The 22041-nt window shown below is 46.0% G+C and overlaps 1 long non-coding RNA gene across 1 annotated transcript in view; it reads left to right on the top strand.

The window, feature by feature from the left end:
• Window positions 1-22041, top strand: part of LOC132658064 (uncharacterized) — a 258440-nt gene that overhangs the window by 115245 nt on the left and 121154 nt on the right. Inside the window, exons 2-3 of the long non-coding RNA XR_009597069.1 lie at window positions 6529-6649; window positions 15229-15325. This is a non-coding gene — a long non-coding RNA (uncharacterized LOC132658064). The remainder of the gene's footprint in view (window positions 1-6528; window positions 6650-15228; window positions 15326-22041) is intronic.

The raw sequence follows: 22041 nt of genomic DNA, 5'->3' as shown, positions 1-22041 counted from the left end.
CTCTCCAGGCAAGAATACTATAGTGGGTTGCCATGCCCTCCTCCAGGAGATCTTCCCAACCCAGGGATCAAACCCAGGTCTCCCTCATTGTGGGTGGATTCTTTACCAGCTAAGCCACCAGGGAAGCCCAAGAATACTGGAGTGGGTAGCCTATCCTTTCTCCAGGGATCTTCCTGACCCTGGAATTGAACCAGGGTCTCCTGCATTGCAGGCCAATGCTTTACTAGTTGAGCTGCCAGGGAAGCTGTATATATAAATGTATATCTATTTGTCCTGTTGGTTTTGTTTCTCTGGAGGACCCTGACTAATCCATCAAGCCAGCTACCACTCCACTGTATGATAAGGTTCTGTACTTCCTCACAAAGCTCACTGTGGGGGAGCTAGGTAGGAACTTGACTTCCTTCTCACCAGGTAACTGTGTTCAGACTTTGATGGAGTGGGAGGGAGTGCTGAGCAGGGAGAGGTGGATTCTGCTGGGCTGGGCAGAAACTCCAGTTCAGTTCAGTCGCTCAGTTGTGTCAAACTCTGCAACCCCATGAACTGTCGCACACCAGGCTTCCCTGTCCACCACCAACTCCCAGAGCTTGCTTAAACTCATGTCCATAACTTGTGTCCATCGAGTTGGTGATGGCATCCAACCATCTCATCCTCTATCATCCCCTTCTCCTCTTGCCTTCAATCTTTCCCAGCATCAGTGTCTTTTCCAATAAGTCAGTTCTTCCCATCAGGTGATCAAAGTATTGGCGTTTCAGCTTCAGCATCAGTCCTTCCAATGAGTATTCAGGACTGATTTCCTTTAGGATTGACTGGTTTGATCTCCTTGCAGTCCAAGGGACTCTCAAGAGAGGCCCCAGAAGGCTTCACAAAGGAGAAGACGATGGGGGTGAGCCCTGAAGGATGACTAGGGCATGTGGGAAGCGGGAAAGGTATAGAGGAAAACATTCCAGCTAAGGTAGAGAGGTAAGGAGGAGCACGGTGGTGTGTGGGGAGGAGAGTGTGGCCAGTGAGATTGAAATGCAGGTTTGTGTGGAGCAGACAGAATCACAGCAGCAGCACTGAGTATCTTAAGGAAGGATGAACTCTCTGCCAGGATGGCCGATAGAAAATCTGCCTTCATCCCTCCTGGCCATCAGTAGTGGTGACCGTCCTCTGATTCCCATTTGGCAGGTGTGGGTGAGGCTCAGTGGGAGACAGATATCTGAGGTCATGAGGCTAACAAGTAGTACTGCCATTATTTGACACATAGGCTGACCTCTGAGCTCCCTTCCTTTCTCTTAGCCCCATGATGCTCTCTTGCAGGGCCTTACAGTTCATGAAAGAGATCTGAGCATGTGTTTCTCAAGCCGGGGACTGATCCAAGAGACTTTTCAAGACATGTTGGGGCCAACAAGATGTGGTGACCAAGTGAATGTTTTGAGGATAGGTGACCCCAAGGTTTATAGGTGTTTTCAGCACAGAGGGAGGAAGAGTGTGTGGGATTTAGAATTAGACTCAGCTTCAACATGTATGGTCTATACACACATTATATATATAATATTAATATATATATGTGTGTGTGTATAGTGTTAGTCGCTCAGTTGTGTCCAGCTCTTTGCGACCGCATGGACTGTACCCCACCAGGCTCCTCTGTCCCTGGGATTCTCCAGGCAAGAATGCTGGAGTGGGGAGCCATTTCCTTCTCCAGGGGAATCTTCCCTACCCAGGGACTGAACCCTGTCTTGACTCAGATTTGAGGCCCTTTTTGAAGGCTGCCAGTTCATCTTCTTGAGCAACTGATTATAGGGCTCTCACACTCTGGGGTCATGGTGCGTCTGCCCCAGTCATGCCAGAGCAAGCACTAGATGGTCCACAGGGAACCTCAGAGACCCAGACAGGCCTGCTGTGCTTGCCACACATCAGATGTCCCTACGGCAACTCCAGTTTGCTGTTGGAGTGCACCCAGGGTGCAACCCCTGGGTGGCCCTGCACGGTGGCTTTCTCTCATTTGGAGCTGTCAGTGACAAAGGCTTCTGCATTTCCTATATCTGAGCATCGATGTGCTGTGTCCTGCCATTCAAAGAGTGTTCAAGTCGTATACAGCATCCCCTGGGCCTGGATTCCTGGTTCTGCCACTTAGTCACTGAGTGAACCTGGCAAAGCTGCTTCACCAATCCAAGTCTGTGTTTTCCTCTGTGAAGCAGGATCACTAGCCATAGCCTGAGTGGGCTGAGGAGAGGAGTAAATGAGATAACCTAGAGTCTCCAGCCTGCCTTAACCGCTTTGGTTTTCGCAAAGGGCTGTTTAATTTATTTGCTTATTTTTGGCTGTGCTGGGTCTTCGCGTGGCGAGTGTGGGCCACTGTTGTCTGTGGTGCACAGGCTTCTCACTGCAGTGGCTTCTCTTGTTGCGGAGCACAAAGGCTCCAGGCTTGCTGGCTTCAGTAGCTGCAGCGCTCAGGCTTGGTAGTTACACATGGGTTTAGCTGCTCTGTGGCAGGTGGGGTTTTCCCAATCCAGGGATCGAACCCATGTTCCCTGAATTGGTAGGTGGATTCCTATCCACTGCACCATCAGGGAAGACTACAAAGAGACATTTTACCCATTAGAAAGCAAGGGGCAGAGGTGAGGGGAAGTGTGTTGGGCTGGGAGTTTGAGAGGGGATAAGGAGACTTCCTAGTGACCTGGAAATCCCCGAATGCAAATATCGTCTGTTTCATCCATTGGGAAGACCCTGGTCAAGTCCTGCTTTGTAAATCTCTGCAAATGAGGTTCTCCAGGTGGGTAGGAGGAATCTTGGGAGGCTCAGGGGAGACCCTTAGATAACCAAGTAAGTGATTTATGCTGTGCGTATGTTGCTTTTTTGGCACCTTTGCACCTATTTCCTCTCAGCCCACGGATTCCTGAATACAGCTAAGCCTGCGCGATCAACTTCAGAGATGTTTATGCTACAGGGCAGGAAGCCTGACACCTCCAAACGGCTGCTGAGGGGGAGAAAGGCAGCAGATACCAGCATGGAGCCCCTTCCATCCTCTCATCTCACTGCCTCCTTCCCCCACACAAGCTGTAGAGGGCGAGCCCCGTGAGGCCATCAAGATGAAAAACGCCAGCGTGTTCTCCACGCATGGGGGGACGGCGATGCGTCCGGGTCCGCTATCCTGCAAAACTGTTTGTCCAGGATCTTATATCTAAATTATGTTCCTCAAAATTTAATAAATGAGGTTTAATAGAATGCACTCAGGCGGCACTGATGAAATCTGTCGTGGAAAATATTACGATTTCATTGTTTTTATATAACCTCCCTGGAACCTGCTGCTTCTTATTTCTGCGTTCCCCTCACCACCAACCCCACCCCCCCCCCCCCCCCCCCCCCCACCCCCCACCAACCCTTTTCCCTCCTATTTGCAGGTTTTTAAGTTTCGAGCTTAGCTGTGGAGTCCGGCAAAGCACCCTGGAGAGTGATTCCCTTCTCTCTCTCCTCTATTACCCGTGACATGGAGGGGCTGGATGCCTTGGTCTAACCCTTGCCGGGAGTAAACCAAGTTGTAAACAGTTGTTTTTTTAAAATAGTTTCAGATGAAAAATTCCTATATTCAATTTGTCATCTGTATGTGGAAAACCACAGGAGTGCTTCTCCCCAGGGAAGGATGTCAGCTATTTCGCTGCTGTGCAATCAGACACCAAAGTCATGGAGAGCTTGTGCTAGAAGGGAGAGGGGCGGTGATCTCAGTCACAGAGAAGCGCCTGCTCCGCGCCGGTCTCCCTGTTCACAGCTTTGCGCTGTGCTGTACTGAGTCACTCAGTTGTGTCCGACTCTTTGCGACCCCATGGACTGTATAGCCTACCAGGCTCCTCTGTCCACGGGATTCTCCAGGCAAGACTACTGGAGTGGGTTGCCATGCCCTCCTCCAGGAGAATCTTCCTAACCCAGGGATTGAACCCAGGTCTCCCGCATTGCAGGTGGATTCTTTACTGTTTGAGCCACCAGGGAATCTTTACCTGACCTCTAATCTTTAAGACAACCCAATGAGGCAGGTTCCCTAATGGTCCCCAGCTTTTGAAGAAGAATCTGGCGCTCAGAGAGGTTTAGTTACTTCCTCAAGTCACACAGCACCAAGTGGTAAAAGCAGGATTTGAGCTGGAGTTTCTCCAAAATTATTCAAATTCTTTACCTTTATCAAAGCCTTATCTCCTTTACAACACGGCCTCCTGCTGTCTCATTTTGCAGATAGGGAAACTGAGGCTCGGGAAAGGGAAGCAAGGGTCATGGTCAACAGCCCAGATTCTAGAGGTCAGATTAATGCTGTTTCACCTTGAGCAAATTACTTACCCTGCCTGAGCCTCAACATTTACCTTTATGAAATGAGTTTTTGTGAGAAATTGGAGAGAATAGATGTGATGTGCTTGGTACATGCTTGTCACAAAGTACATGCTCAATCAATACTACTTTTAAAAAGCATTAATGAACTGGCTCAAGCTCAGTAAGAATTGAACACAGCTACAAGTACAAGTATCTGAGGGGCTTCCCAGGTGACTCAGTGCTAAAGAATCTGCCTGCCAATGCAGCAGATGTCGGAGATGCGCTGCAGACCTGCCATCACTAGGCTGGCAGTCAGCACCAGAGCCAGGCTCCTGCCTTCCAGTCCAGTCTTTCCACTGTGCTGAGTGACCTTGCCGATGAGGGCTTTCCATCTATGCAAATTGAAAGCCTCTGGTTTTAAACCCCAGACCTTATCTTCAAGAAATAGGCCAGTGGCTGTGACAGAGGCTGGAGGACAAAGGACAAATAATCCCTCTCTAGCTTCCTGTGTTTCATACCCAGAGCTTTTTGGTGCCTCCTTTTAATAAAAAAGAAAAAAATTATTTAAATATTTATTTATGTGGCTGCTCACAGGTCTTAGTTTTGGCATGTGGGATCTAGTTCCCCAACCAGGGATTGAACCTGGGCCCCCTTCATTGGGAGTGTGAAATCTCAGCCACTGAGCCACCAGAGAAGTCCCTGGTGCTCCCTGAATGCCTCGGATCATCCTCACTCTGGAGTCTCATGACCAGATCAGGTGCTACCTATTTCCATCCACCCATTTCCTGTGTCCTTATCTTGGGGCACTCTGCCTGCTGCTCTCTAAGGGGACACTCTTGTCACAAGGTATCCCCAATCCTGAGTTCCTGTACGCATCGATGATGTTGGATGAATCAATGAGCTCATTTGATAAGCGAACTTTGCAACTCCACGCGAGGGACTTTCTCTTGAAGGAGCATTGTTAACAGCATTTTATCCATCCAAGGTGTGATTCCACTGGGGAATATTCTGATTCAGTAACAGGTGCCTGGTGGGGGATAGTTTGGGAAGCTTCTCAGGAGTCTCAACTCTCCTGGTTGATTGTCATTTGGTCCAATTCTGGCTGGGAGCTTGGGACAGGATGTGTAGGGGCTGGCCCCAAGAAGCACCCGACCTGAAAAGGAGGAGGTTGGGGATAGGATTGGGCTAGAGATATTGCCCAAATCTCCAGGGCTATGGTGTGGGTGAGAAGCTGGGAGACTGGGGGCTTGAGGACTAGAGGTATGGACTGACAAGACTATGTGTCCCAGGATGGCAGTGCAGCTCGCTTTACATGGACCTGCCGCTAGCACACAGGAGGGTGGGTGCTTCCCACTACCCCTTCCTTCCACCCAGAACTGGCTCAGATCCTTCTAGTAGCAGTCCTGTTAGGAGGATCTGGGACATTTCGTAGAGCAGGGTGTTCAAAGAAGACAGCTTTTACTGTGTATTCCTTCGAGTAGCAGTCACCAGCAAGGGCTTTAGAATCTCTTGCCTTGTCTCAGATACAGTTTATACCGTTGATACTGTATGGCCTGGGGACAATTATCAAAATAATCTCATGTGGTTTTTGTGGGTTTTAAATGAGATAATATACAGCTTTTAGCTCTTGATGCATCCTAGATGTTTGTATTATATTTGTCAGCATTCTCTGGATAGATAGATAGATAGATAGATAAATAGATAGATAGATGTGTGTATGCTTAGTCATTCAGCTGTGTCTGACTCTTTGTGACCCCATGGACTGTAGCCTGCCAGGCTCCTCTGTCCATAGGGTTTCCCAGACAAGAATACGAGACTGTCATTTCCTTCTCCAGGGGATTTTCCAGATCCAGGGATTGAGCCCTTATCTCCTGCATTGGCAGGTGGGTTATTTACCATGGAGCCGCCTGAGAATCCAGATAGATCGATAGGATTAGCCAAAAAGTTCATTCAAGTTTCCCTGTTACATCATATGGAAAAACCAAAATGAACTTTGTGGCCAATCCAATATAAAAAATATACAAGATCTTTGGGAATCCACATGTGTCTGGATTCCTGGCTGAGCCAAAGTGGAAAGTGAGTAGATGGCAGAGACCGGCTAGATGCCCCAACAATCCCATCGCCACTTCTGAGGCACACATCAAATTTCCCAGCTCTCTTTGCAGTTATGTTGGACCCCCACTGACTGTGATTTAGCCCCTTGGCTAAAATGTGAGCATCTCTTTGATAGTTCCTCTCCCCTCACTTCTACAGTGACTGTGGAGGTCAGATATTCAAGATCACAGCAACTCCTGATGAAAGGAGCCTGGATCCCTGAGTCATCACCTGGAGGAGAGCCACCAGAAAAGCCTGTCCATCTGCATCAGACTATGAGGTCAGCGGGAAATAAACCCTAATTGTTTTAGGCCATCGAAACATGGAGCTGGTTTGTAAGAGCATGTAGCCGCATCTTTTTATATCACACGGGGTGTGTGATGCCAGAAATGGCTCTTCCCTGTATCTCTTTGAATCGACTGAGTTGCACTGGAGGATTCTGGGAACAAAATTCTGGAGTGGTGTTTGGACACAGCAGACATGCACACACAAGAGTGTCGCACCACAGGGGAGGCTCAGCAAGAAGAGACTAGACTGTGAGGTGACAGAGGGCTCTGTTCCAGTGGACCTGCTGATGAGAATAACAGTCCATGGGCTTAGGGACTTGGTCCCAGCAGGAAGATTGGGGTTGGAAGAAAAGAGGGGATCTGATAAAAACAACAAACAAACAAAAAACCTAAATGAGGCTTTGACTTTCTTCATAGCGGACTTGGCACTGGTGAGAGCAAAGGGCCATATGTGTAAAATGCAAAGTGTATGACACCGTGGCCCAGCACCAGTGCTGGGGGTTCCTCCCGTGGGGCGGGCTGAGGGGTGAATGATGCTCATCTTCGGGGAGGTCAATGCCAGTCAAGGGAGCGCTGAGTCCCACAGCTGGGGAGCAGTGCTGTGCAGGTAGGGCTGGAGGGTGGGGAAACAGCAGCTGCCTGAAATGCTGGATGTGAATGCATCATCAGCCCCAGGGACCCCCGAACTTCCAGACTGGGATAGGAGACTTGAAGGAGGCCCAGGGTTCCCCCTGCGGGAGAAGGGGCTGTGGAGCTGTAGAAACTTGGATCCATCCTCCCATGTGACCATACTGAGTATTGCTGGAGTCCCAGCGAGGCTGACGTGACTGTCCACGCAAGGCAGCATAGCATTAAATGCAAGGTTAACACAAAGAGTCCTGAGTAGAGCACTACTGGGGGGATTTACGGTGACAGAACCCCAGTGACACCGGCAGCCTGAGCCTTGCTGCCCGAGGAGACTGGGAGACGGATCGCGACTCTGAAACGCTGCAACAACACCCAGCTGCTGGGCGCCTCTTGCTCCTCTTTCTTCCTTGCTCCAGACTGTTTGCCTTTGCAGACCTAGCTGTCAACTCCGCTCCCCTGCCATCTCTCAGTAGGAAATTGCAGTGCTCATCCAACATGAATGTTCTGTCTCTCTATGATTTTTAGGTGCTTAGAATGTGAACATAAAGGGAAAATGCAATTTCAAAAAAAAAAAAATACGTGCCTGTAACTGATTTATTAATAGTCCATAATGCTGGTAATAGGCAATCTATAAGTCTGTTCTTAAGAATTTATAGGGCAAATATTCCAGCACCATATTAAAAACACCACTCATAAATGCCTGCAAGCCTCAATCTATTAACTTAGGTGGTGGGAGAATATCATTATCTGTAAGAAAACAAACAGAGATCCAAGCTTTGATTTCTTTAGATGCTCCAAAAAGCACACAGTAAGTAAGCAAATTGTATGACATGCCGTAGGCAAAAGTGTCCCATGCATAGAAATAAGAGGGTGGCTTTCATAATGTGTGTGTGTGCTTTTAGAAAGAGCCTGAGCTTGGGAGAGCACTGGAGGGGCTCAGGAAGCCTTCTTTGGTGCAGGGAGGGGACTGGAGAGAGGCAGGGGCTAGGAATCAGGCAGGCCATTAGATCCTTTTCCTTTTTGAAAAAATTCATTAATACTTAAAATAACTTTGAATATAAAACATGCTCACTATTGAATATTTGACATTGGCAAGTGTTTAAAAAAAAAGAAAAAAAATGTACCCACAATTCAAACACGGATGCCTTCCTTCTTTAAAGTTTCTTACAGAACAGTAGTTTGGTCATTTGTACGAAAAGCTGGGAGAGTGAAGGGTGGGACCTCATTGAAAATGAAGGTTTCCAGGCCCACCCAAATCTACCGGGTCAAAGTATCTGGAAGTAGGGTGCTGGCATGTGTGTTTTCAGGGAGCACTGTGGGTGATTCTGACCTTAGGCACACTGAGTCTGAGAACTTTGGTTTTCTTAAGTGCAGTTCCCAGATGACAACGCTCAAGTCGATGAACTCAAAATCACTTGGAGGACAGCTCTGTTCACAGTCACTGAAAGATGATAGCCTGAATTGTCCATCAGTGGACCAATGGACAAACAAAATGTGATCCATCCATACAACGGAATAGTATTCAGGCATAAAAAGAAATTAAATTCTGACATTTGCTACAATATAGATGAAGGTTGTCAGAATTTCATCTCATTGTGACATTTGCTACAACATAGATGAACCCTGGGCTTCCCTGGTGGCTCAGCTGGTGAGGAATCCGCCTGCAATGCGGGAGACCTGGGTTCGATCCCTGGGTTGGAAAGATTCCCTGGAGAAGGGAAAGGCTATCCACTCCAGTATTCTGGCCTAGAGAATTCCATGGACTTTCACACACACACAGATGAACCCTGAAAACATGATGCGCAGTGAAAGAAGAGACAAAGGGACTCGTATTATATGACTCCCCTTATATGAAATAACGAGAGCAGGCGAACTCATGCGGGCAGAAAGCCAGTTAGTGGTTGCCGGGGGCTGGAGGAAAGGGCTGTGGGATATGAGGGTTTCCTTTTCATGGATGAGGAGTTTCCTTTCAGGGTGATGAATGCGTTTTGAAACTAGATAGAGGTGGTGGTTGCATATCACTGTGAATGTACTAAGTGCCCCCGTGTCATACATTTGAAAATGGTTAATTTTATATTACATAAATTTTATCTCAATTAAGAACAATCACTTGAGGAAATGAAAAAAATCCAAATTTCCTAGCTGTGTCCCAGGAGATTCTGCTTTAGTATATCATGGGCAGAGCCAGGGTTCTGAATTATAGAGGGAAACCTCAGCAGCTACTTTTTTTTTTTTTTCACTACTATTTTTAGACCTTGGCTTTGAACAAGGTCTGTTTTAATTTTTAATTGGAGGATAATTGCTTTACAATGTTGTTTCCTGCCATACAACAAAGTGAACCAGCCATTATACATATATCCCCTTTATATACATATGTATACTGGCTGATATACATATATAGCAGCCCTCCCTTCAAGTCTCTGTCCCACCCACCCACTCCGACCCCTCTAGTTGTCACAGAGCACTGAGTGGAGCCCCCTGTGTGATCCAGCAATTTCACTAGCTGTCTATTTCACGTCAGATAATGTATGTGCTCCAATGCTCCCCCCTCAGTTCGTTCCACCCTCGCCCACCCCCGTTGAGCCTACAAGTCTGTTCTCTATTCTATTCCTGCACTCAGCAACTGCTTTGGCTGTAAGACCAGGTTTGGGTGCCCCTATCTGAACTGGAATAAAGATATTGAGAGGAGACAGGATTTGCCAAAAATGTGAGCCAGCTGCAGAATCACCATCTCCGTTTTAGCTCCCCCTGCCCACAACCTAGGTCTCTGTTATGGACTGAATATTTGTGTCCCTTTGCCATCCAAATTCATATGTTGAATCTGTAGTTCCCAATGTGATGGTACTTGGAAGCAGGTTTTGATGAGGTGATGAGGGTGGGGCCCCCATAGTGTGATCTGTACCTTTATAAGAGCAAGAGGCAGGAGTTCATTCTCTCTCCACCATACGAGGACACAGTGAGAAGACGGTGTCTGTAAGTCAGGAAGAGAGTCCTCACCCGGAACTGAATCTGCTGATAGCTTGATCTTAGACTTAACTGCTTTCAGAACTGTAAGTAGTGAGTATCTATCATTGGAGCCATCAGCCTATGGCATTTGTTAGAGCAGCCTGAGCTAAGACAGCCTCCTAAGGCCTGACACTCGAGTTCCTTCCATGCCCCTTGCCTGGAGTGCCCTCCTTCTTGCCTCTTAACTCAAACCTCAACTCAAGTTCCAGCCTCAGGTGGCTTCTGGAGCAGTCTCCTCCCTTCCCCAGGACTTGGGTGTTCATCATTACCCCTAGAATTTAGTGAGCTGAGTAGATCAGTCCTTGACTACTTTCAATTCTGCTTCTTCCTGCATCTGCTGCTACTGGCTGCATATGTTTTTCATCATATGTTAGTTTCCTGTTTGTCCACTTTTTAAAACTATGACTTTTACACTCTGTCTCAGGGGAGAATTCATCTGTTTCCCTCGCTCTGCTCTGAGCTTCCTTGGGGCAGGGTCATCTCGGGGCCTCCCACAGGGCCCACACATATCACAGTGATTTCTTCTCCATAAGGCTCTACATTTCCGTTAGCAGATCTCTCCCCTCCCCCTCATCTCCTGCTGTAATCACAACAGTGATAAAAACAAGAGAGTATTAGGAGTGTGGTTTATTGAGCACTTATTATGTCCCAGCGTGCGTGTGTGCTAAGTCACTTCAGTTGTGTCTGACTCTGTGACCCAATGGACTGTAGCCCTCCAGGCTCCCCTGTCCATGAGATTCTCCAGGCAAGAATACTGGAGTGGGTTGCCATGCCCTTCTCCAGGGGATCTTCCCCACCCAGGGATTGAACCCGCGTCTCTTGTGTCTCCTGCGTTGGCAGGTGAGTTCTTCACTACCTAGGGACCTCATTATGTCCCAGGCATTGTATCAGTTCTTTACATGAACCTTCTTGGATCTTTACAACAGACTTACAAAGATACCTTTACAGATAAGGAAACTGAAGCCTAGAAAGCAATTTGCTCAGTTAGAGAAAGCAAAGTGAAAAAGGAGGCAGAGCTAGAACTTGAACTCAGCTCTGTCTGACTCCCAAGTCCGGGTTTCTAACCATTAACCCCCTTGGTCCCCAAAGGGGACCCTTGGCTCCGCTTGCCTCGAAGGCTGTGGTTTCCCCATCATACATTCATTCAAACTAGTGGAGATACCGAGTAAAGTGCTAGAGACTCGGAGAGGGGTAAATAAGATGAAATTCCTGCTTGCATTTGAGACAGATTTCAGTTGTTCACTCACTAACCTGCACCCAGTCATATTTCACAGATCAATGCTTTTATGGGGTAACCTCTCCCCAGAGATGGGCTAACCTCTCCCCAGAGATGGGCTGTAATTGGAGGCTCTGCTCTACCCTGGCCTGTGCCCTTAGCAAGGCCTATCTACCCTTCTCTATGGAATTTGATTCTGAGCAGAGGGACAAGGCACTTGAAAGGATCAAGGTTCTATTTCCAGCCCAGCAGTGACCTCATGCCCAGAATCTACTTTCTGGCTCCCTGGAGCATCCTTAGTTCATTCTTAAGGCCCATTCTCCAACCTCACATTGATTTCTTGAGCTCTGACATCCTTCCAATAAACTCCCATGCTACTTAAGTTTGCCAGAGGCTGTCTCTGTCACTCACAACCAAGGCACCCTGACCTGCACAGATAAGCGTGTGCAAACCAGGAGCACAGGGCAAGGGCACCCAACTCAGCCTGAAGGGGTCAGGGAGGCTTTTTGGAAGAGATGACACCTGAACACCTGAACTTGGAGGACAAATAAGAATTAGTGAGATTGGGAAAGCGATGGGGGAAGGGTGCATAGGCAGAGGCAATGGTATGCTCATAAAGGACAGCAGTCAGTAGCTCTAATTGGGTGCTTTCTCTCTCGGCTCCACAGTAACCCCGTGAGGCTGGTGCCGTCACTGTTCCCATTCATAGTCAAGGCCCAGCGGGGTTGTGTGATTTGGTCCAGGCTACCCAGCTAGTGAATGATGGAGATGGGATTTGAACCCATTTTTTTCTAGAGATCTGATTTCATGTTAGGAGATTAATGGTCAGTCCTCAGAGAGCCAGGCAAGGGGCCATCCTGGTTAGCCGACCTCGTCTCTCCGGGGGCAGTGTTGCCATCTTGTCATGTGATTCCCATCCCTGGCAACTTCTGGATATTCTTTGGGGAGTCCTGCTCTGCACACTTGTGGGCCTAATGGTTGAGTTGTTTTTACTTTCCTCAGAAAAAGCTGCCATTCCTTTCTTTTCAGGAGTGTGGGCAATTAGAAGAGCCAGGTGGCAGGCCCTTGCTAATTGCCTTTGTGCGAAGATCTGAAGGTAGCCTCTGCTGTGGCCTGGGCAGCAGCGGGCTGCCGGCACTGGCCTCAGGGAAGAGATGAGGGGGCTGGAAAAAGCAGAGAGAGTCTGAAATGCTGCCAAGAAGGGGAAGGAGGGCTTCCCAGTGTTAGTGTGTGTGTGTGTGTGTGTGTGTGTGTGTGTGTGAGAAAGAGATGGAGGCTGGAGGTGAGGGCATGAACTAGATTTCACAGCCTGAATTAACCTGTCTTCTCCCTAGCTCTTTCCTTTCTTCTGTCCCACTCCTTCATCCAATTTATTCATTTCTTTCTCTCCTTTCTTACACAGAAGTTGTAAGTGCTTTAGGACATATTCAGTTAGAAGAACAGAAAATAAGGAGGGGAGCAAATTCACTACCCTGTCAAATTCATAGCCGACCACTGTTAACAATTTGCGATCGCCCGGTTTTATACTCTTTTGTAATCAGCCCTTTTTAAAGCTTCATTTTTAAATTAAATTTAGTTTTATTTATTTTTTATTTATTTGACTGCATCGGGTCTTGGTTGCTTCTTGCAGAATCTTCATTATGTTTGTGGGGATTTTTCATAATGGCACAAGAGCTCTCTAAGTTGTGTCATGCAGGCTCTGGATTTCGTGGACTCAGTGGTACAGTGTTCAGGCTTAGTTGGCCCATGGCACATGGGATCTTAGTTGCCAGACCAGGGATCGAACTCACTTCCCCTGCATTACTGCTGCTGCTGCTGCTAAGTCACTTCAGTCGTGTTCGACTCTGTGTGACCCCATAGACGGCAGCCCACCAGGCTCCCCCGTCCCTGGGATTCTCCAGGCAAGAACACTGGAGTGGGTTGCCATTTCCTTCTCCAATGCATGAAAGTGAAAAGTGAAAGGGAAGTTGCTCATGTCCGACTCTTCACGACCCCATGGACTGCAGCCTACCAGGCTCTTCCATCCATGGGATTTTCCAGGCAAGAGTACTGGAGTGGGGTGCCATTGCCTTCTCCGCCTGCATTACTAGGTGGAATCTTAACCACTGGACCACCAGGGAAGTCCTCCTATAATCAACTTTTAAAAACACTGAACACATAAAAGCACTGAAACCATATATTTTAAATATCTTCCTGTTGTAGGAATTTTTGTTGGCTGCATAGTATTTATTTTTGTAACTGTTTATTGAGTGTCTACTATGTGCCAGGCAGGCTTCTCACCCTGGTGGCTCAGATGGTGAAGAATCCGCCTGCAATGCAGGAGACATGGGTTTGATTCCTGCGTTGGGAAGATCCCCTGGAGGAGGGCATGGCAACCCACTCCAGTATTCTGCCTGGAGAATCCCCATGGACATAGGAGACTGGTACACTGCAGTCCATGGGGTCGCAAAGAGTCGGACACGACTGAACAACTAAGCACAGCACAGCACCTGTGCCAGGCAGTGCTCTTGAGGCTACTTCAGTAAACAAATAGGCAAAAATCTCTGCCTTTCCATTAAAAGCCACACTGCTCACCATGACCTACAAGATCTCACACAGCCTGCCCGTTGTGTTCAGCCAGTAGCTGACTTTCTTGACTCTGCCTGACAGCAGCTAGCGGAAGAATGAGATTACCTGTTTGGAATGGCCAGGAAGCCAGGGGTCAGGGCCCTTTGAATCTTCCTGTTTCCTTTTTTTTGTTGTTCAGTTGCTCAGTTATGTCTGTCTCTTTTCAACCCAATGGACTGCAGCATGCTAGGCTTCCCTGTCCTTCGCTCTCTCCCAGAGTTTGCTCAAACTCCTGTCCATTGAGTCAATGATACCATCCAACCATCTCATCCCCTGCCACCTTCTTCTTCTGCCCTCAATCTTTCCCAGCATCAGGGTCTTTTCCAATGTGTTGGCTCTTCATTTCCTTTCTACTCTAGCTCACATCTGACTCGAAACTAGGGATACAACACAGGGATTGCCAAATTGGACATGGTTCTTGTCCTGGGGGAGCTCACAGACATCTGGATGGCTCGAAACTTTTCCTGTTACAAATGTGCTACAGTGAACACAAGAGGATCACATTGGTGGACTGTGGGAAGAGATGCTGCCGTTGGTTTGGGGAGACCTGGGAAGATGGACGGCAGGTCATTCTGGGCTCAGGGAACAGCAGCGTATATTCCAAGAGTAAAGGAAGCTGGGCTCTGCTGCTTATTCGGCTCTTAACCCTGAAGTCCTGGGAGGGTCTTGGGCCAAGTGTTATGCAGTGCCTTTCTGATAGAACTCCCTCTGTAAAATGGAAATGGTGATATGAGGTATTCTTATCTCCAAGAGGGATTTTCTCCAGTTTTCTCCTCTGGATGACTGCTTGCCATTTGTAAGAATTTCATGACTTACCCCATCATATAGTTTGTATAGGTTTCCATTTATTGATCCCCTCCTATGCTCCAGGCATGGTCCAAGACACTTTACATAATCTATCTCATTCAGTCCCATGAGGTAGGAATGCTTAAATGGCTTCCTTTAAAGATATGGAATCCAAACCTCACAGAGTTTGAACGACTCACCCAAGGTCACACAGCCAAGAAGGGGCAAAGTGAAAATACCTACACAGGTCTGCCGAGTACAGAGCAGGTGTGCTTTCTATTTTACTAGATGTGCTAAAATAACCAATTCCTTTTACTGGGCTATTCTCAGGATGAAGCACAAAACTCTTCAGAAAGAGCTTAGCATTGCAAAACCAAGCATCCTGGAATGAAACGGTGAAAAACACATTTCAAAAGAACATAACAAGGTTTGTAAAAAATGTGTCTCCTTTCATTGTTTTTCTTTTTTCCTCATTATGAAAGCAATTCATGTTCACTGTGGAAATTTGGAAAATATAGCAAAGTATAAAAAAGAAAATAAAAATCACCCTAATCTTATTATAGAAAGAAAATTGCTGTTAACATTTGTTTTATATCCTCCCAGCATTTTTCATATGCCTAAATGTACATATATATTTTTTTAACTTAATTGGGATCGTCCTGCCAAATTGCTTTCTAGAAAGGTTGAACTAATTTACAATTCCACTAGCAGAGTTTGAGAGTGCTTCCTTTACCCAGGCCAGCATAGAGGTTTTCTTTTTGTCTTTGCTAATTTAATAGATTTAAAGCCAGTGGCTTGTTTCTATTTGCATTTCTTTGATTATTGAAATGGCTGAGTTAAAAAAAATCATAAGCTTATTAGACATGTGTATTTAATCTACTGAGAATATTTTTCATGTCTTTTGTTCATTTTCTTTTGTTAGAGTTTTATGTTTTTTATATATTTCTTATTGATTTTCAGGGGCTCTTTATATATGACAGAACTTTAAAATGGGTCTAGGGGTGACTCAAGGGATGTATACTTTCCCATTGGTCTTCCATATCTATTTCAGTTTCTTTTTAAGAAGTTATCTGTTTGGCGTACTAATTTGTTCAATAGTTTTGGGAGGAGCAAAAAAGATTTTTTAAAAATTGTGGTCAAGAACTTCCCTAGCAGTTTAGTGGTTAAGACTCCACATTTCCAGGCTGATCTCTGGTCAGGGAACTAAGATCTCATAACCCGTGTGGTGTGCCCCCCTGCCCAAAACACTGTGGTCAAATATATCATTATTTTCCTTATGGTGGAGTTTAAAAATATGAATTTAAGACTTTACCCTGTCTCTGTATATTATTCGCTAGCCCTAGTTTTTCTAGCTTAGTGGTCCTCAAGTATAACTGCAAATTAATATGGTGATGGTGGCGATTGAGTTGCAAAGTCATGTCCAACTCGAGCCTGGGTTAAAAAAAAATTCCCAATGCCTAGGCCACACCCCAAATGAATTAAATCAGAATCTCAGTGGAGGATAATAGTGAAAGGGTAAGGAGATGGGGTTGAACTTGGTCATCAATATTTTAAAATCTCCTTTGATGAGTTCAGTGGGCGACCACAGCTAAGGACCACTTCTTTAGCTCTTGTCTTCCCTCAGTGGGAAGGGTCATGGTTGTCACCAGTACAAATGAGCAAAACTGCAGTCTAATCACTGTACTTGTCTACTGTACACACACTACCAAAATGGACCACTTTCTTTTGGGAGCAGAAAATAGGGTATGGTGAAGCCAAGCAGATCTCAGGCGATGCGATGGGGCCTGTGTGCTCTGGGAGGAGGTGGATGTACTGTTTATAAAGGCAGAGGAGAGGGACTTTCACCTAAGTCGTTTAGAGAAAAAAAAAGGAAATGCAGAGGGAAGAACAAACAGTGCAGAAACCTGGTTTTATTATTTCCATTTTACTTATGAAGAAACTGAGGACCAGAGAGGTTAAGCCAGTTGTCCATGGTCACTCAGCAATTTGACAGCTTAGTCACATGTTCCAATTTTTGAGGAATGGGGAGGAACATTCATTAGGTATTGTGCCATCCATGCCCCTTTGGGAGAGGTACTTAAAGAGAGTCCTTCCTTCCAGAGTCTTGCCTGTGTTCAGAACAACTGAGAATGCTTGGTGAGCTGAATCCCTTTCTCATTCATCACCTATGGTAAGGAAGTTCACAAAAATAGCTAAAACCAAATATGCCATTTTTGGTTGTTTTTGTCTAGGATTGCCCAAGCCAGCATTCATTTTCTGGTGACACAAGTAGTTGGAAGCTGGTTATAGACTCTCATTTTTAAAGGATGTGCGTCTATGTTGGCAGAGACCAGGGTGGCCTTCCTGATGTCTCGCAGAATCCCAAGCATGATGTCTTGTCAGTTGGAGGCTGAACTGGAGTGTGTGTGGATGCCTGGGCTGTAATAAGATTTTATTCAATATTCACAACAGCTCTAAGAAGCAGGTACCAGCTTTATCCCCATTTTACAGATAAGAAAACTGAGGCACACAGTTTAAGCCGCCATAGCTCAAGGTCACACATGCTGATGAATGGTGGAGTGCAAATGCTGACAAAGGAGGGAATAACCTGCCTGCCTCCCCCCTAGTCCAGCTAGCCTCTACCCCTCAATTGCATATCTATTACCACCTCCCTCCCCTTCTCATCAGCTTCCTCTTCCACTCTCCATCTGGGAGATCTGCCTCTCAAAACCTTTTCCTCATCAGAGGGTGACAGTGTTTCCTCTCTAGAGTGACTCTTGGCATGTAATTACTAATCAGATGTAGGCAATCAAGCCACATTTCCATCCCCCCATTTTCCTCCCCTCCTCCCCTCAAGGGACACCTTTCTAGGGGGAAGGTGACTCCTTCAGGAATTCAGAGTAACATCAACTACAGAGGTGGGGAGTGGGGAGAGGATGAAGAAAGGCATCAAACCTATTTGCAAATTGCAAATGACAAGGCATCTTCAGTGCTGGTTTGCTCTCTGCTATTTTAAGGGACCTCATTTAGCATAATATTTGCATCGTTTGTGCCTTACCCAATAATTAGGAGTAGAGACAAATTCTTCTTTTTCCCAGACTAAGGGCACTGAGGTGGAGAATAAAGGAAGCTCTGGAGACAACGCTCAGGCAGTAAAGCCTTTAAAAGTTATTCCCTCCAGCCCTTACTGTCTTGCTAAAATTCCCTGAACACCAGTCATTCTGAACTGGGGTCACTGCTCATTGTTTGGCTTCAGGGAACCTGTGAGAGCCTATGACCCCTCTGAAATGCTAAGCAAAAATCTGTGTTTGTGGAATTGTTTGCAGTTTTATGCTCCCCTGGGGAGAAGGTCATAGCTCTTTTTACTTTCAGAAGTCTGCAACTTTTAAATTAAGCCAGTCTATGTCTGACGCAGGATGCAGCATGCTTGGGGCTGGTGCATGGGGATGACCCAGAAAGATGTTATGGGGAGGGAGGTGGGAGGGGGGTTCATGTTTGGGAATGCATGTAAGAATTAAAGATTTTAAAATTTAAAAAATAAAAAACTAAAAAAAAAAAAAAAAAAAGAATGACTCTCAGTGGGCTTCTGCTTTGCTTCTTCAATATCCATGCACCCTTCTTCAAGTCCCAGCATCTTGATTTTCCTTTGGGAAACTAACTGTCCTCCAGCCCCATTTCATTTTAGGACTGTCCAGTAGAACTTTTTGTGATGATGGAAATGTTCCATGCAGTCTTGTTCTTCACCAAAGAGGGCTCAGGAGCTACCTGCATTGGCTACAGCGATCATGAGGGTCCTAGGTGGTTTACATCTTAGCCTGGTTTCTCCCTAAGCCTGATAAACTCTTCCTCCCCTTTGATTTACTTGTCTTTATGGTGGCTACTGCAGTAATGAGTCAGTGGCAGAGTATATTTAAATGCAAAATACTGTTACCCTTCATTAAAAGGCCTGTCACCACTGGCCTTCATCAGAGAGAGTGATTATGCTATAAAAAGCCCCTTGACACATGGCTCAGGATTGACCAGCTTCATTCCAGGGTTCCTGCTTCCCTCCCCAGGAGAACCATCTACTGAGTCAGCTGCTTATGCTGACACAGGCAAGGCAAAAGCTGTGTGGAGCCAAACTTGTAGTTGGGGAGGATGCCAAGGGCTTGGGACTATGCTGCCTCATCTTCACCAGCCTGCCAGGTATCTCAGTACAGTCTTGTTGCCTTCCAGAGGAGATTCATTTCCTACTTTTCTCACCATTGGGTCTTCAAGTCTGACTTAAAATCCTTGTTCTCCTTCAACAATATCCTTTTAGAAAACATGGCTTCCTTTAAATTGTCCGCCATTCAACTTTTAGAGGTCTAATTGGTGCCCAGGTTTGGATTTGGCAGTAGTTAAGAGCATAGGGTTTGGAGCTGGGCATAATGATGGTTATGCTTCCATCACTTATTCACTGTGTGACCCTGAACAAGTTACTTAACCCCTCTTAGCCTCAGTCTTCTGGGAAATAAAGAAATGGGAATAAAGACTAGGACAGACTATTGGTTCTCTAGCCAATAGCACATGTCATTTTTTTGGTCTTGTTTACCTCCCATTATAGCAGTTGATCAAGGCAAGTACTTTTCCAGCCATTCTTGCAGCCAGAGGTGACCATGTGAACTGAGTTTAGGCCAGTGAGTTAAAAGGGAAGATGGCTTAGTGGATTCTGGGAGTAACTTTTCTTCAGTAAAAAAGAGAGCAGTACATACTTGGGGATAAATCTCTCTTTCCCTCTCCTCCTTTCTGCTTTGAGTGTTGTTGTGTGGGGTTGTAATGTCTGGAATATGATGTCTGGAACCATGGTAGCCATCCTGTGATCATGAGGCAACGTATCTGTAAATGAAAAACCAACACTCTAAGAATGACAGAAGAATATAAGAACTAAGATATTTAATGATATCACTGAGATGCTGAACCAACAGTGGGACATCTACTTTCCTTGTTAAGAATGTCCTTATGGCTTAAGTTTTCCTGCTTCTGGCAGCTGAAAGCATTTATAAATGACACATCAAGCCCAGACTCACAGGTTGTTGTGAGGAATAAGCAAGATAATAAATATAGCGTTCCCTGCATAATCCCAAGAACACGTGTGCCTGCTCAGTCACTCAGTCATCTCTGACTTGTTGTGACTGCCAGGCTCCTCTGTCTGTGGGATTCTCCCAGCAAGAATACTAGAGTGGGTTGTCATTTCCTCTTCCAGGGGATCTTCCGGACCCAGGGATTGAACCTGCATTCCTGAGTCTCCTGCGTCTCCTGTATTGGCAGGTGGATTCTTTACCATTGCGCCACCTGGGAGGCAAGAACATGATGAGCACACACTAAAACAGTGGCTCCTACTGGTAGAAATAATTGTACTCAGAGATTCACAGATGAGATTTGAGGAATCATGGGGAAATTTGTGATATATAAAATCTGGTCCTCTTCCGCTGTTCCTTCCTATTTGGACAGATATTGGAGTCCTAAAATGTTAGCACCAGAAGGGACTCTTTGGTCTTAAATTTAGTTTAACCCTTTCCATTTTAAAGACAAGGAAACTGGTCCATCCCCAGTTCACATAACATGTTAGTGGCAGATGGTGACAAAACCAGAACTAGGGCTTGATGTTTTTGGAACTTAGGAGCTAAATTTCTTTCATTCACACTCAGTTGTCCCCATTCCCACTCCAACAAGCTCAAGGGCTATTGTGGATGGGGTGGGTATAAAATGAGATGTCACATAGGAATCTAGAAAAATTTGGAAAGCACTCCACATGAATAGAGGCATGATTCTTAGTAAAGGTGGTTCAGCACTTTGCTCATTTGTCAAATCAAACAGGCAGGAGATATCCAGGGAGTGGGTGGGGTCTTAGCCAGAGGCTCTGTGCCCAGCTAGGTGGTCCACCTGTATGCATCAGTTCATTGATCCATTCACTGATTGATTCATTTATTCAAGAAATATTTACTGAGAGCCTGATATGAGCCAAAAACAGGGTAGATGTTTAATACTTGTGGGAATGAGTTGAAGCCAAACTTCTACCTGTATCCCTAGGAAGAAGCCCTATTTGTTGAGTTAAATTGTCACCTGTGAGGACTAATTTAGGACCCACTTGTCACAGTGGATTCTCTTCTGTTTGGATCCTTAGATGTGCCAGCAAACCTGATGACATTCCCTAATGCTAGGATTGCTTTTGAGGGTATAGGTCTTGAGAAGATCTTAGTTACTTAGGAACTTAATTTAGGGAACATTGATATTGATTTAGTAGCCTCTTCCTGCAGTGAAAGACACTCCGGGTTGGGGCTTGAGACTTGGAAGTTTCAATAAGGGAAGCTGGAGAAAAGGATGTGAGAATGGAGACAGATGGCTTTAGAGCAGATAGCAGTGGGTGGAGTGTGGACAGAGGTATAGGAACCTAGGCTTTCAGGCCAGAGATGCTTGGTTTCAAATCACAGGCTCCTCATTCCTAGCTGTGTGAACTTTGGTAAGTCAGTCACCTTCTCTGTGCCTCAGGTGTCTATAAAATGGAAATATTACTTGTTGTAGAGATTGAGATGATATATTTAGAACTATTTGCACAGTGGCTGGCACATAGTATCTATCCCAAGGCAAGGGTTTGAGTTCAGGTAGTTTATTTGGGAAATGAACACAAGAATTATTGCTAAGGTAGTAGGAAAATGATATAGGGAAGGGGAGAAAAAGTCAACAAAGGATTGTTATTGAGCAAATTAGCACTGTGGACCACAGGAATTCAGTCTCACTGGGAACTTCTGGAAGGTGTTGTAGAACACACCTCAGTTATCCCATGAAGAGGTGAGGAAGCTGGGGTGTTTATCTTTCAGCTCCCAGCTATCATCAGTAAACTGCTGCCATTGGTCGTTAACCCAGAGAACTCCCAGAACATCCTGAGTGGGTAGGGCAGAGGCCCTCAGGTGGAGACTTGCCGTCAAACACTCTCAGCATATGTTAGAACAATGAATGCCAAAGGGATGAAGACAGGTTGATCTGAGCTCAGAGTCATTGTTCAACCACTTATGATTAGCCATATTTTTCTTAAGCAAATCATCCAATCTCTTGGCCATTCATAGAGTAGTCCACGGAAGCAGGGCATCCCCTGAGAGCTGTCAGAAGTGCAGATTTTCAGGTCTCTTTCCGAATGTATTAGTT

Source organism: Ovis aries, chromosome 17 (genome assembly GCF_016772045.2).
Source record: "Ovis aries strain OAR_USU_Benz2616 breed Rambouillet chromosome 17, ARS-UI_Ramb_v3.0, whole genome shotgun sequence".
NCBI classification, from domain to species: domain Eukaryota; kingdom Metazoa; phylum Chordata; class Mammalia; order Artiodactyla; family Bovidae; genus Ovis; species Ovis aries.
The sequence above is the reverse complement of the archived record's forward strand: the minus strand, read 5'-3'. Positions and strand labels throughout refer to the sequence as shown.